The 16,420-nt window shown below is 43.3% G+C and overlaps 1 pseudogene; it reads left to right on the top strand.

The window, feature by feature from the left end:
* The first annotated feature begins 511 nt into the window (after nucleotides 1-511).
* LOC147727669 (nicotinamide N-methyltransferase-like) lies at nucleotides 512-14,716 on the top strand (annotated as a pseudogene).
* Nucleotides 14,717-16,420: the final 1,704 nt, after the last annotated feature.

Below are 16,420 nucleotides of genomic sequence, written 5' to 3'. Positions count from 1 at the left end.
AGAGGACCAGGTAGGGCAGGAGAGCCAGGGTGCCACACGGGACACACCATCAGCGCAAACCAAATGGCGCAGAATTGTTCCTGCACTGATACCAATGCCATCCAGCTCTACGGATCCCAACGAGTTCACACAGGCTGCAAATCACAATCCTGCACATCAAACACAACTGGCAGTGGTGCCAGACAGAGGGCACGGGCCAACACCAGCGATGCCTCCTAAGGTACAGAATCCGTCTTCGCAGGGCAACAAGTTGCGAGTGCAGCACCTGCAAAGTAAAGGGATCACATCAATACAGCACCAGCTAGTGCAACACAACCGGCACATGTCGGAGCTGAGACTTGGTGTGACAGCAATTGCACAAGCCTCAGTGGCAAATCTGAGTGAAGCTAGAAGTGATAGGCAGGCCCAGCGCAGGGAACAACGTCAGCTACACACCCACCTGGACTAGTTTGCAAGGGCTGTCAGCCGCATATGCACAGCTATATCCATGCTAGCACGAAGAACAGTAAGCATGCAACATGAGATGGCACACTGCTGTCAGGACGTTGCCAAGAGCCTGGTGCCGGTGACCCATGCACTAGACCAACTGCGGGCTGTTGTCACTGGGGGAATTGTAACACCAGTGAGCCTAGACACAGAAGGGCAATCCAGCAGGAGCACCCCTACTCCACCTATCCCTGCAGAAAGGCGTAGGAGTGGCCTTCAAGGCAGAGCTGTGGATGACAACAGCGAGGCAACTGCACAGACTGAAGGAGGTGCATCAGGGCGTGCACGCCGGAGGTGAAGGGGTGGCATGCACAATGGCATGTTGTGAGGCAACACATGCCATGAGGACTACCTAACTCACTGCTGCAATGGCACTGTGAGGACATTAACATGTACTAACTACAAAGTTACAGTCACACTGTGTGACTTTTCACATCCTGCATTTAAGGGAATAAACATATTTTTTTTGCATCAACATTGGTCATTGTGGTCTATTATCTCACCTAGAAGTAGTTCTGTGTGATGTCATCACGTCTCAGGCACCCGGCAGCTGCCCCGGCTCCACCTACATGTCTGCTTTGGGGGGCTGGATCCTCCTCATCGGATGTGCCGGACTCTGTCAGATCCACTGGGGTGCCCTTCTTGGTAGCAATGTTGTCTAGCATTGCGCAGGCCACCACACTCTTGCAACACGTCTCCGGGCTGTACTGTAGAGTACCTCCACTCTCATGGAGGCACCGGAAATGGCTTTTGAGGATTCCAAAGGTCCTCTCAATGGTGGCTCTTGTGGCTCTGTGGGGAGTGTTGTATCTCCGCTCAGCAGCTGTGGTTGGATTGAGGTAGGGTGTGAGGATGTAGTCCTGCACAGCATATGCACTGTCTTCTGCAGGGATAAGGTATGTTGATGTTTAGTGAGATACTGCAAGTTAAAACATTTCATACTACTATTTGTGTGTGCCATAGAATTACCTAGCAGGTATCCCTCTCCAAAATCGCCATTTGTAAGTCTGCGATGTAAACCACAGTGTCTAAAAATGAAGGAATCATGAGTGCTTCCTGGAAATTTTGCCACTATGTCTGTGATTACATGTTTGGCATTGCAGACTACCTGGATGTTTAACGAATGGTATGATTTTCTGTTTCTAAAAACATACTCATTGTGTGATGGGGGGACAGTGCAAAATGTGTTCTGTCTACACAGCCAATCACGTGGGGGAATTGGGCAATTTGGTAAAAATCCTGTTTGCTTTGTTCCAGTTCCTGCTGTGTGTCTGGGAATTTGATGTGGTGATGCATCCTCTGCATCATAGCAATGAGGAACTCGTGGAAAAAGCGCAAAAGTGTGCTCTGCGACACCCCTCCTACTGTGGCTAATATCCCCTGAAAACTCCCTGACGCTAGGAGGTGCAGTGAGCACAACACCTGTATGTGTGTGAGAATGGTGTGGGCCCTGTATGTGGGGTGCTCCAGCATGGGGGTGAGCTCCTCTATCAGCTCCAGGATACTTTCTGGATGCAGCCTGTAGTGCACATGGATGTCCTCCTCAGTGCGTTGGAAGAGGGTGATGAGTGTCCTGTAGATCCTCTCCTGGTGTCTCCTTCTCTCTTCAGCCTCTCGGATACGCAGCCGCCTGGCTATACCATAAAGCGCCGCCATTGTGAGAAGCCACTGTTGCATTATGGGCCACCTTAAATAGGTTGTACCTGACTACCACCTGGCCAGAGTTGGTGGTGATTGAGAAGTGCAAAATTGCGATTTTCGAGAATTCGCTATTTGCGACTTTTACCTACATAGGAAATTGCGAATTTGCAAATAGCGTGACGGTATTTGCGATTTTCGCAAATACTGAGACGCAGCTTGCAAATTCGCAAATTTATTCGCAGAATTCATTACTCGCAAAATTGGTAATCGCAAATTTCACGATTAGCAATTTTGCGTGGAACATTACTTACCTACATTGCATCACACACTTTTGCGAATGCAAACACCCCGAATTCTGCGAATTTCGGGGTTTGCGAACCCAAAAGACCTACCTACATATGGCCCTAGTACATTTAGCCTTGTGTTCAGCAAAAGCTGAGATTGCTAAAATGTTAAAGGTGTGAGCAACTGTTGTTTTCCAACAAAGTTAACACTTACCTTGCCGCATTTAAAACAGTAAATGTAAATTGACCGACTTTCTTTCAGGATGGCCTGATGAAAACTCAGTTAATCTTCATCACAAGGACACACGGTGAATGCCCAGTTATCATGCCTTGGCCCAGCGATATATTCTCTCATGCTACTGAATACACTACAATTTCCACATTTGTCCTATCATTGCATCAAGGAACTCCCTTGAAAAACGTGTTTTTTAGAGTATTCGTTTTTTCCGTTGCCTTTTGCTATTGTGTTATATTAACTTTAAGTTAGTCAGCAAGTCCATGTTATTGGCTGGAGTTGTTAGAGTGCTATAAATTCCCTTTGCACGCTGCCAGTCTTTAGTGCACAATGTTGATCCATCACTGAATCACCTATTGTAGTTTTCTTTTGCAAACCATCATATTTGTAAAATATAAATCAAAAGTTTTGCTGATGGTATATTCCAATGTCCCACATGAGTAACTTGACTCAAGTTATGCTGATCTATTATATCACTCTTTTTCCAAGGACGTGTGAAAGGAAATCTTCTGCTAGATATAGGCTGTGGACCAACCATCCATCAGCATTTATCTTCTTGCGAGGACTTCACAGAGATCATTGTATCAGACTACTGTACATCTAATCTCCGCTACTTTGAAAGATCCCTGAACAATGAACCAGGAACTAAAGACTGGACCCCATGCTTCAAGTTGGTCTGTGAACTAGAAGGCAACAGGTACAGGCTAAATAATACTGATTTATGTTTTCATTTCTTTGTGTATTTATTTAGTACTTGTATCTATCACTCAAGTGCCAGTATGTACTCACTTTACAGTACAGTCATAACAAGTGCCTTTCAAATGGCAGAACACAGTTTAAAGGTATTTTATATGACTGCTGAACTATTATATTTCAATGAAAAAAACATGAAATGAGCAGAAGTGAATGTAAGAAAAGGAAATAAGTTGGAATGGGTAATTTAGTAGGTTCAAGGAAGGAGCATGGCTTGGTAATTCAATAGGCAAATAGAAGGGGTAGCTCCCTCCCGCAGACTAAAAAATATTGGGAATATGGATCAGAGTTCAGTGTTACATGGACAAACAGGGATCAGTAACTATAGCTTAGAGTGGACTTGGTTACAGTTGAAGATAGAAAAGGAGCAGAGAGGAAAGAAAAGAATCACGTAATTATGGAAATTAGTTCACATGTTTCACCATTCTCTGTCCTTCCCCCACCCCTGGCCCTACTTCTGCCCCTGCAGTGGATCGTGCACCTTTCATTGGACATTGCTCTGGCAGGGGGCCCTGTCCCATTCATTCCCCAGGACCTACAGTTGCACACCCGACTTAAGATATACTTGAAGTACCAGCCTTCCTTCTCATTTGGCCTTCTTATCTGAGGACCCTTTCTGAGTACGAAAACCACCTACCCCAGTATTACGTTTTAATACCTATAGTAACAGAAGCACATGGAAGTCACTGCAGTTTGGACATTACTCCCTGCCCATAGTACTACAGGGAATCCCTTCTTAGCTAACATCTTACCTGTATGATAAGCATACCTCCTGCCAATGGCCTAGTGGTAGTATCCCTGAATACGATTGGATTACTCAGAATGAAAGGAAGCAAACACTCACATAGCTTAAATCTCTCTCTCCAGACAAAGTCCTCTTTAAAAAAGAAACACCTTAGATCTGTAGAAACCCAAAAATTACTAAGAGACTGGGTGGGGACAATATATTTTTCCTGTAAACCTCCCTCTTGTGCTATCCTTCACAAAAAAACAGGATTTAGTAAAAAAAGCAAAGTAGCAATAGTTATCTGCAAGAGCCTCTCTATCCGGTTAACACAGTCCTGTTTGGACCCTGACGTTCATTTCATTTTCATAAAACTCCAGGTACATCATCAAACACTGAGTGTAGGATCTGTGCATGCCCCAACTGGAAACAAAATCCAGTTCTTTAAGCAGATAACCAGATTGCTCTTTTCTCTGCCCCATAATAAGTTCTTAGTGTGAGTGATTGGAACCTAGTGCCCGGTCCCTATTTGGACAAAGCTCTACATTAAACAATAACCCACCCCAAGGACTGGCACCTTTTATGAGACCTGGTTCAGGATTTTTCCTTTAAAGACATATGGTAACTATAACATTCTGTGGAGAGAGAGTACATCTTCTCTTTCTGTGTCCATGGCACTCGTACATTTATTGACTTTTACTTGGTATGTCTTACTCTTCTACACAAAGTTATGCACGGTGACATTCTACGCTGCAGTATATCTGACCACAACATTACCACAACGTGTATTGTTCCACCCACTGGGACTTGGAGACTCATTGTATTTTATTACAAACTATTATAAGAAGCATCTCCAGTCCCACTTAGCCGCATAACTGACAACCAATGAAGTCACTGTCTCTTCAACACAAATATTGTGGACAGTTGGGAAGACCAGTGTCTGAGTCAGCCTGACTAGGGACTCAACCCAGCAGAGGAAAAACACTGACCAAAAGCATATCTTCCGTGAAGGACAACAGCAACACCTCACGAACACACACAAGCAATACAGCACACCACACCTCAGACACTTCAGTAACTTCTGAAAGCAAAATATGACCATAACGCCATACTGACATCAAAGGTGGAAAACATTATTTTACATCTGTAAACATCACTATGGGGGGGAGACAGGATAATTCTTAGGCCACCAACTCGGGGAAAGAGAGGCACAACTCGCAATCCCAGTCATGCTCAGTAGCCATGGTGTCCTCATGATGCACTCAATCAGCATACTAGAGAAATTTCACAAGTTCTATCAGTCATTATACAGAGCATACTTACTGTTGAGAGAAGGAAGACTGCCTTATCTCACATGTTTATCTGCATACTCTCCTTCCAGACCTAGCTCAAATTCTTAAGATGGAAATTATAGCCAATGAAATAGCTGTAAAATGCCTGAATGGCTACCCCACCGAATACTACATAGTGGAATGGCACATCGTGTTTTGAGTGTTGGAGAAGGAGGGTTTCCTCACCCAACTCAAATGGCTATATTTAAATACCAGTAGTATGCCATGATTTTTTTGTCTCAGACTATTACTATTAGTCAAGGAACCAGACAGGCTGCTCCCTGTGTCCCCTCCTTTTCATACTGGCATTGGAACCACTAGCAGCAGTGATGAGAGAACCTCATATTAGGGGAGCACAAACTACAGGAAAAGAGTAAAAGGCTCTCTACTCTGCCGATTATATATTAGTCATGTTCTCAAACCCACGCAGATTAATCCTGGCATTGACAGCTTGAATATCAGAGCACTCTACATTCTCTGGTTATTGCGTGAATTTAGATAAGTGTGAGGTGCTTCCTCTCACCCCATGTATAACTCAAGACTCTCTTGGAGACTCCCTATTCAGCTGTCTCTCTCACAACACAACCTCTAATACTTAGGTATGCACATAAAGAGGGGGCTTCAGAACATAATGCAAGACAACTTTGGTCCCATACTTGACAGAATACAGATGGATATCACTCAGTGGTTCGCAAACCAATTTGTCTCCTTGGGGAAAAGTACAAACAATATAGATAAATATTATGCCCCACCTGAATTGTGTATTTGCAGTGCTCCTGCTTCGAATATTGGCTACCCTTCAAAAACACTATCACAAATTTGGAAATCATACTTATTGAATGGCAGGAAACCTGTCCTTAATGTGACTAATCTATACGTGGCCACTTAAAGTGGGGGTCTTCGACAGCCTTATGTGGAATCATGTTGGCTAGCCTCACACTGGCACACTAAAGTTTCACACTCAGACATCTCTTGACACCACCTTCTTGGTAGTGATAGGAAATGCGAATGGGGAAAAAAAAAGGTCTAGGCATGGTGTATACCAAGGGTCAGTGAAAGATTGAGCGAATAAACCCAATACTACATTCTACAGCATATGCATAGCCAACAAGGGTACATTGATATATTACTTTTAATATGTTGATGTGCTGTGCTAATTTGATTTGTATTGTTTATAGTCAGTTGTGATTCTACAAGATAACAATATTTGACAGTAATATATACATGAACATTTGAACTATGTTGATGAAATGCATCACCAATTCTTTTTATTTCACAAAGAACACTGTTAACAGGATGCATCAATATTTTTACATCAAAATCTGGCATTAATAATGCATATTTGTATACTTGATTAGGGAGCCTCAGTCAGACCTTCTATCCAGAATTTATCTGCATTGTCAACTCTTTCTTTTTAACTCTTAAAGGCAAGGACTACAGATGTTTGCAGAATGATTCAACAATAGATCTCATAACATATGTTTCACTATGGAGAGAAGGAAACAACAAATCCATTTTCTGGACTTACAAATTCGCATTGAGGATGATAAAATGGTTATGAGCCTATATACCAAGTCTATAGACAACAAAACCCTTTTACATTTTCAAGGCCTTCATCCACATACAGTGAAAGAGAACTTTGTATATGGGGGATTGTGCTGGACATGAAGATTATTTTGACAAGGCATACAACTTACCCTAAAATTATAGTTAGAGAGGTCTTCAAAAATGCATGTTTCTGCTCCCAGAGAAACTCTTTAAACTGCTAAAGAACAGTTACAAATATTACCATTGGCATGTGTCATTATGCTTATCCCAGTTGGAAACTAGATTTGCGGCACCAAGAAGAAGCATTGGAACTTACTGGATCCAAAAGTAATAGATAAATCCTTGTTCTCCTTTAAGGAAACCAAAGAAAATCACAGTTCAGAGCAGATGTAGCACAGAAAAACCAACTCTAGGAGCAGTTAAGAATCTTCCAGAGGTAGGAGGACACATTGCTCTGAGAGACTGCTTACTTCTAATACAAAACAAATCACTATTAATGGGAGTAAACACTAAAACTATTTTCCAGCTGTGGCAGTAAAGGCATAATATATGCCAGCTTCTGATGACCACTTATATAGATTGACAGCGAAATAAATTAAAAAATGTATAGGACAAAGTAAGTCCCACATAAACTGCAGTATGATGACTGCCTTCCTGGTCAGTCACTTCAAAGACATGGATCACACTGCTAAAATTGAAAACGATCAATGAGGTGGCAACATGAAAAGACAACTCCAGTTCCTTAAGCCCAGGCTCACACTGTGAGCCACAGTCTGAACACCTTAGATAAAATATTTAATTTGACTGGGTTTCAATTATACTTTCATGCCTGTGTCAGTAATTACCCCAACATGGTCAATATATTATATGGAGACTGCGCTTTGCTATTGCAAATATATTTGAAATTTTGCACAAACACTATAATAGTTCGGCACATTGGCCGTTCAATGATTGGACATTCGGCACATTGGCAGTTCTATGATTGGACATCTGTATAATGTCTTGTTCTCAAAAAAAATTTTTTCCATTATTGAGCCTATGTAAATTGAGCCTTTGTGTGAGTGTAAGGTCATCATGGTACTAGAACCATGATGACCTTACACTCACACAAAGTCTTACATTTGTTTCACTTAAGGTACTGGCCTCTTTTCTCATATAATTTCTTATGGCTCCCATGAAGGCCAAACTTTTGCAAAGTCTATATGGGCAGTTTTCTATCCAAGGGCCAGTTTATGATTAGCCTTCAGCTTGAGCATTCCTGCCCCATGACAAATTCTTTATTTCATTGCAACTGTGATGCTCGGATACCCCCTAGAGCCACTGTGCATCTGTTTTAGTCATTTTACAAGTCTTTCTAATGTATTATATTTCATTGTATTTTATTGGGACATCTAGAGTTTTGCCGTTACAAGGTTCATATAGCCTGTCCAGTGGCCAATATGGCAGATCCATTTAGTACGATCTTCACCTGGTTGATTAGTTGCACACCTTTACCTGCCCACAGAGGCATCCTCCATCAGTTAAGTCAAAGTTCCGGCTTCTACCATTGATTCTTTTCATGCACCTCTTGACTGGCCCCTTAAAGTTGGCTGAATCCTTGCACCTATGGCAGGTCCATTCAGTTGAACCCCTGACCTAGGTTTATCCCTGGCCTTCTACAGCATGGTTTGAATTTAAACAGGCACAGATGCCCTCCATCTGTCTGTTTGTGTAAAACCCGATATGTTTGCGTAATGTCAGGGATACTGTTGGATTTTACTATATGGATATTTTCCACTCTTTTGGGTGCCCATTTTCTATGTCAATATGTTCCGTTTATGGCAAATTTTTGTATGACTACGGTTTTAATTGATGGGTCCTGAGGATCATCCCAATGAGGTATACTGAGCGCTTCAACAACACCCGTAAGGTTAACAAGGACATTATTAAGGACTTTTAGTATGTACTGTTAAGCTGCTGTACAAACAATATTATCTGTGCAAAGTGTGGACCTCATTTCAACAAATAAGCTTGGATGCTGAGTAGAAACTTGTCAAAAGATTGCCTCAAGTAGTATTTGGATTTAAGCTTTCTTTCCATGCATTTTCTAATAAATTTGTATGCAACTTTTCTTCATTTTTGCAAAATAAATTGTGACTATTGCAAGAACAGGTATGAGGAAGAAACATTGTTTATAATTTAGAGCATGATTAATTCACAAATTACCTTTATACTCCGGAGGTGTCCCTAGTGCATTGTAGTTAGATTGTAACTGCCATGTTACTATTCAAAGATTTGGAATTATCCCCAGAAAAGTATGTTTGCTCTGTTATCATTGGACTACAAGCATTGCATATGCCAACCACTCCTCTCGCACTGAAAGGATGTGCACATATTAGAACAGTATGCAACAACACATGCTTCACAAAGGAATCAGCTCCCACTCCATTCCAATGCATCAGACTGCACTTCAGACCAATGCACATTAAAGATCTTGATCCAATCATACCGGATACCGGTGCATATCTTGACAGCACACATGTCGGCATTGTCAACATCCGCTATCACTGGTAGAGATTCAGGTTAGGACCACTCCAGAGTGATAAGATTGGCAGAACCAGGATGCACTTGTGCTCTTTGGAGTGAGTACTGACCCATTTCAAGCAATCCCCGGTGCAACCTGCTTCTTCTTCTTGAAAAAGGTCAATCACTCAGAAACATGTGGCCAGGAAATCACAGTAATATAACACTGATTGCTCCATCAGAGGGTGACAACTTTCTTAATAGATGGTTACAGAAACTGTAAACTGCATTTATGAGAATGATTTGGAGAGCTTTTGCTTAGGTGCCACCAGAGTCCTCTCTCCTCCAATACACAGTGCATGAATTCCAGATGCCACATTTCCTATTGCCAAGATATACCAAAAATAATTACCATTCTTTATATGTCAAACAAGTGTTAGTCCATGTATCTGAAAAGCACAGTTCATGGCCTCCTACCCTGCTCTGTCTGTCCACATAGTTACACCAAACATGGGCTAAAGCTTTTGAGTACAGGCCATGTTAAGTGCGTGTGTACAATACACACAGAAATGGACTTATAAACACCTTGTGCCGGCTCAAGTGACTGAAAGGGACAAACATTTTTGAAAGGGAGTTCACTTTCCAGTGAAAAAAGATATTTGCATTGGAAAATCTGCCTTTTTCATTGTGTAAATACTAGTCTGAGTTGCTTTGCTCCAATTTTAGTTACGGGGGTATTACATGGTTGTAACTTGGGTGAATTCGCTGACACACCCAGAGAGTGTGACACAAAGCTCAATCTAACAAGATAGTCAACCCCGCTTTGTGTGAAAAACTGCTTTCTCCTTGATTAAAGAGTAATACTTTATTTTCTCCAAACATTCCACACACTGCACATGTGCTGCTCTATATAGCACAATACAATGTATGGAATGTCTTAGAGTTTATATAGGCATAGGAGTTTGTCCTGGAAGCCTAAGCTTCCTGTACAACTCCTATTCTATATATGATGCACATGCCTCTGAACCTTCGTGCAAGGGAGGTGCATTGCGCCAACGCAGCCTAAAAGAGTGACAGTGCAGGGGATGACAGAAGCAGCAGCCTTTCTGAATAAAGTTGCCTTTGGGCGGATTTCTTCCCTTTGTGCAATGTAGCAAAGCAACTTTTTTGTTGCACTGCCTTGAGTGAAAATGTAAGAAATCTGTCCAGAGTGCCTAATCTATAACTAAGCAATGTGTATATTAACCTATCAAACATGTCCCTCTGCTTTGACAGTAGAAGATATTGTTTGCATGGGCCTAGTGCACACAATTCCCGTCCTACAGCATACGCTTGTGTTTGCTCATGATCATGAACTATGTACACATCTGTGACACACCTAGAACATCTCACAGTCACACCCAAAACCTGTGAACTGTGTTTCGACATATACTTAATTGAGTGCACCTCTCTGACTTTTCAAATACGACCCTCAGAAAGCAGTGTCAGGATGTGTGTATTACTGAACTACACCAAGCATGCTTGTTTAGAGCACATCCATAGTCAATAGGGTTGGTGGATTCCCAATTTTCAAAATCCCTTGAGTATCCTTTACTTTCTTTCTTTCTTTCTTTCTTTCTTTCTTTCTTTCTTTCTTTCTTTCTTTCTTTCTTTCTTTCTTTCTTTCTTTCTTTCTCCTATAGTATTCATGCCACATAGACACACACACAGTCTCTTTCGGTCTATGAGAGCCACAGTGATGACACTGGACAGAGGAGATGGATGTCTATCAGTCCTAGAAACTAGACAGGTCATTGTGTGAGGTCCCATGTGTTGGACTTGACCCTTCTGGCAGGTTCACCCCTGAACTTTTTGCTTTTAATTGTGACATGGTGCTAGTGATTTTTGGCTTCTGCACACTTTACCACTGTTTCCCAGGGTAAAGTGCATGCGTGTAGTGAGGTTGGCCTGCCCTCCCATAGGAATGCATGGGGAATGTATGTGTCCCTGGTAGTTCCTGATGTGTGGGGTGTGCAGACTCGAGTTTGGTATGTGTGGACTTGTGTGATTAAATGCTGCACGATGATGTGTGCAGCGTGACTGTGTCTAGTGTGGAAGTGCCACTTCTAGAAGTTGGCATACCGATGTATTTTATGTCTGGCATGTGAATGGCTGGAGCTGGCTGGTGAGCCTGGCTCCAGGAGTCAAGATGGGTCTGCCCCGGTGGTGAGTGGAGAGATTAGCATGCTGATGTGAGGGAGGGGTGCCCCTGGGACCTGAATAGGGCTGGGCTTTCCCCACACAATGCTGACTCCGCCCCCTGTGGTGCGTCTAATGTCCCCACCCTGCACACAGACAAAGGATTTACCTGTATAAAAAGGGGCTGTGTCCCCAGAAATGTTGTTCTTTTCCTGGATCCTTTCCTTGAGGGGAGCTGCTGCTGCTGGGCGCCAGGAGGACCGCCACTGGGGACTGCCTTCCTGCCTGGAGGGCCCTGTGAGCTGGATCCTGGGCACAGCCTTGCCTCCCCACCTCCTGAAGTACTTGTTTCTACCCTTTGGGGCATCCTCGCGCTGGGGAGTGCTTTGCCCTGGCTCCTGGATCTTTGTAGCGCTTGGGAGCGCTCTGTGGGCAGCCTAAGGGGACCAGCGCTGCTTCATTCCCGATAGCCCTGAGCTGCTTGCCTGGAGAGATTCCCCGGCATGGGGTTCACCCTTCTCAGTGGTAATTTGCGACACGGGTGCCCACCCCGCTTAGCCTGCCGCCTTTTGCCCTTTTTTTGTGTTGTGTTTATTTCCACCCGGGAGCCTACCCCATACTTTCCGGAGGAATCGCCGCGCCACCAGGAGTTTACTCGCCCCAAAGCCTAGGGGCTGGTCCGAGGGCCGCGCTGCCATTGATTTCCCCGCGGCAGAGTCACCACACTGCCATTGGCTGCCCCAGGCCGGAAAGCAGGAAGGAGGACGGGAGCCCACCCCGCCTCCATTTGATGCGCTGCAAGAGTCCCCGATGAAGGCGAGGCCCCGGAGAAGAGGCGCCCCGCCCGCGGCAACAGGAAAGCCCGCCCTCTGGCAGGAAAAGCCGAGGGCAGCTGCAGTGTCTGAGAGCCCCGAGGAGCAGGAGCTCTCCAGCTACAGCCGTCATCCCGGTGAGTGCACAGATTTAAAGAGAGAGGGGCCGTTGGGGCACATTGCCGGTGGCCACCCCTCCTCCTGTGGTGCAGACTTGCTTGTGGGGCGCTGGGAGGGTAGAGCGGCTCCGGCAGGCAGTGGGCCGCTCCCCCAGCGAGGCGCAATTGTAAAGAGCCCCGAGAGGCTCAGGGGGCATCCTGTGATTTCGAGTCCCCCAGAGAGGGACTCCAATGGTGGGCATTGTTGTTCTAGAGCCCCCGAGGCTCAAGGGGGCATATTGCAAAGAGCCCTGAGAGGCTCCTTGGCATAATTTTACCTCGAGTCCCAGGAGAGAGACTCAAATGATTTGGGGGCATTTTTGGGTGGTAGGGCGGCCCCGGCAGACAGTGGGCCGCTCCCCCCACACTGGGCATTCTTTCATCGGAGCACCGAGGCTCCCACCTTGCCCCACAGTTGTTCTTGAGCCCAGCGAGGCTCATGGGGCCATGAGTGTTTTGGTGGCCAGAGCCCACGAGACTCCACCATGTTGGTCCTATTATCTCCACAGCTGCCCAGCACTTAGTGGGCAGCTGTTCCATTTAGGCCCCCCCCCCTTGACATTTTGGAACACAGGGCGTTTCAGCCCCAGAGAGGCCAGTTGGCCTGGGGACAGTTACAGGTTGTGGCCTATGTGATTTCTGCGTAATTGGTCTTCCGGCACCACTGAATGTATTTCTATGCATCATGTGTAATGTTTTCATGCCTATACCCCTAAATGTGTAGTGATACTTAGGTGGTTGTTCTTCCTAGTACAGGTGTTGCTAGTGAGTTCCTGGTTCCCTGCGTAATATTTTCCTAAGGTGGTTAGGGTTGCGTAGGTGGTACTTACCTGTTACCAGTGATTACTGGTTGTGTGCTCTATTTTCTATTCCTACAAGAATTATTATTCCTACAAAGTGCTATTTCTAACAAGTATTCTAGGTCTTAAGTGTAATTCTACCAAGTATTTGAGTTCTAAAAGTGCCTATTCCTGATAGTGGTCCATGTGGCCCTTTCCTGTACATATATCCCCTGTAAATTCTGCCCGTGCCTGTTGGCACATTGTAAAGTGTGTGTTTTTATCTAATGTGTTTGCTATACTACAAAGGCTATTTTTTATAAATAACCTTGTGTGGAGTTTCCTTTGTGGTGGGCCTTGGGTGTTGTTGCTGGGTGCGTGCGCAAACACTTAACCTACATTGCCTCCGGGATAAGCCTTACTGCTCCCGCCACATTGCCTAGAGGGTGAGCAGGAGTTATCTTTGGTGTGTAACTCCCTTGCCCTGACTAGAGTGGTGGTTTCTGCCTGGCTTTGGCGCAAGCCTCAGCCAACCGGAAATCCCATTTCTAACACCAGGTTTTTAGGGCAGTGAAGCAATTCTGTTCACATATGTGATACCATCAGTGATTTTACCAAAGATGTTCTTTGTGATTTCAAATGAATGTCATTTTAAATCATTAGCAATGCTTGCTTTGAGTTCACAATAACATAATTACATTTCCTGCTAAACGGTAGTCTTGTCTAATCCTCAATTCAAGTTGTGTTTTTCAATTAAAAATAATATTGACAAAGTAATGGGAAAGTACTAACCATGTTTTTTTCTTCTTTGTTTTTTGACAAGTCCTTTTTCATCTTATTTTGCAGTGGCAAGCTTGATGAGAAACGAAAGAAACTAAGAAGTGTAGTCAAACAAGTATTGAAATGCGACATCACTAAAAGCAACCAATTCGATCCAGTTGTGGTGCCACAGGCTGACCGTGTGGTCAGTTTCGAGTGTTTGTCATGTGCAAGCAAAGATGTGGAGAGCTTCCGGCAGATTGTAAAAAATCTCTTCTCACTATTGAAAATAGGGGGGTATCTAATATTAATAGAAAGTTTAGGATTAACAAAATACTTGTGCGGAGGCACGTGGATGCCTGTACTGCATTTGAATGATCAATTGATTAGAGAAATTGTAACCGATTCTGGCTTTTTAATTGAGGAACAGAAGTTTTTTCCTTTAGATAGTTATGAATTTTAACGTGAACGCTGGAACTGTAATACCCTTCTATTTTTAATAGCCCGAAAAGACAGAGATATCTAATTCAGGGAAACGACAGAGCAGGACAGAGGACTAGGGTCCCTGTTACATAAACAGCAGACACATTTGCAACAATCTCAGTCTTCTTTTTTATTTTATTCATTTCTTTTATTAATTGTCTTGTTGGTGTTAAATTGGTAGTAGAGTGGAATGTTTTGCTCCATACTTTTATAATGATAAGGCTACATATGTGTGTGTACTTTTGACCTCATGTATTCTAAAACTTAATCAGACTAAAAATACGTGGGCACTAGTATATAAAGTGCGATAATGGAGTGTTCTAATGAGTGTGTGCGCATTAACTGTTTTCCTTTGAGGAACTGCGGTTACGTCAACAACAATTCATCTACAGGCAAAGATCTTACTGGAGTTGTGCTAAAAAGCATTTAATGCAGTGCATTCTCCAAAGGTTAGAAAAGAATGAACTGCGAGGAGAGTCAGTGTTGTACTTATAACACAGTCAGCCCTTATTCTGAATAATACAAGTGTATTTATATCTATACATCTATATATGTATATAAAAATCCAAGGTTGCCTTAAGAGAAGCCACACACGCAGGCACAGCACACCACTCCGCAGGCGGCAGTATCAGCAGCAAGTGAAACGCTTAATCAGCAGCCATACGCGTTTCGGCCTAATGAGCCCTTGATCACTGGCATAAAGAGGCAGATAAACAAAGTGCATTGAAGAACACCCATTTATTCAGTCTCAATGAGTCCCGCCCCAATGGGTGTACCTGATGGCATGCTGGTTATTGTAGACCTGAGTGCTGCCATTGAAGGACTCTCAAACGTTCTTTATATCTATATCTATCTATCTATTTATATGTATATGTAATCTTATATGTATTAATGTACTTACCGGATTATTTGTGTTTTTTGCAATTATATACTTTTGCGGGTAACATGTTAAATTAGCTTGACAATGGGACTTAAGTTCACAGTTAAAGCATTTTACATTGCACATGAAAGTTGTTTTAAATATATTTTTCTTTTCAAGGTGCAGACCAAAGCATTCTTAGCTGGTGAAAGAACAGTGTGTTTAGACATAGTGAGGCCAGGATGAACTGCCAAGGTCAATTAAATTTAATGAGAAGAACAAGGGAGTGCTACCAGTCAGCGATATCTGTCAAAGGGAGGACTTCAAGGATGCTTCAGAAGTGAAGATTGGAAGATGGGAGTGTTGTACAGGGTGCTGGAACTCTTCATGAGAATGGAAATAATGAGGTTGAATAATGTGAGGTCATTTGTTTTTAGACCTGTCGGTGTGTTTCTTGTTAGTGAACTTATTTTGTAGTAAGATCAGATGACTTTAGACTCCGAGAGATACAAATCTCTCCTGACTTCTGTTTGTGTGGCTTCATGTTATAATGTTATACATGATCCTTTGTTTCCAGAACAACTACAGAAGTTCTGATGTTGGCACCTTTCTTTGCTTTTGCATTAATAGAGCTTCCTTAACTCTTAGCTGACTGCAGGGATAGTCATATTCTGAACTCTTTCCCATGCATGGGGAGTAGGATCGAAACCATTCATGCACTCATCAGATGTTATTCCTAATTTTCTTCATTGAAATACGGAAACCCTATTTTTTTCTCTGTTGCTAAGGACCAATATTGTACGTCAATTTAGTCCTCCTTTAATACTTCTGTATATCTACAGTATGTTTTTGCATTTGATTTATATTACTTTGGCCTTGAGCTTCTAA

Source organism: Lissotriton vulgaris, chromosome 3_1 (assembly GCF_964263255.1).
Source record: "Lissotriton vulgaris chromosome 3_1, aLisVul1.2, whole genome shotgun sequence".
In the NCBI taxonomy this organism is placed as follows: Eukaryota; Metazoa; Chordata; class Amphibia; order Caudata; family Salamandridae; genus Lissotriton; species Lissotriton vulgaris.
Note: the sequence above shows the minus strand (reverse complement) of the source record. Positions and strands in the feature narration are given on the sequence as shown.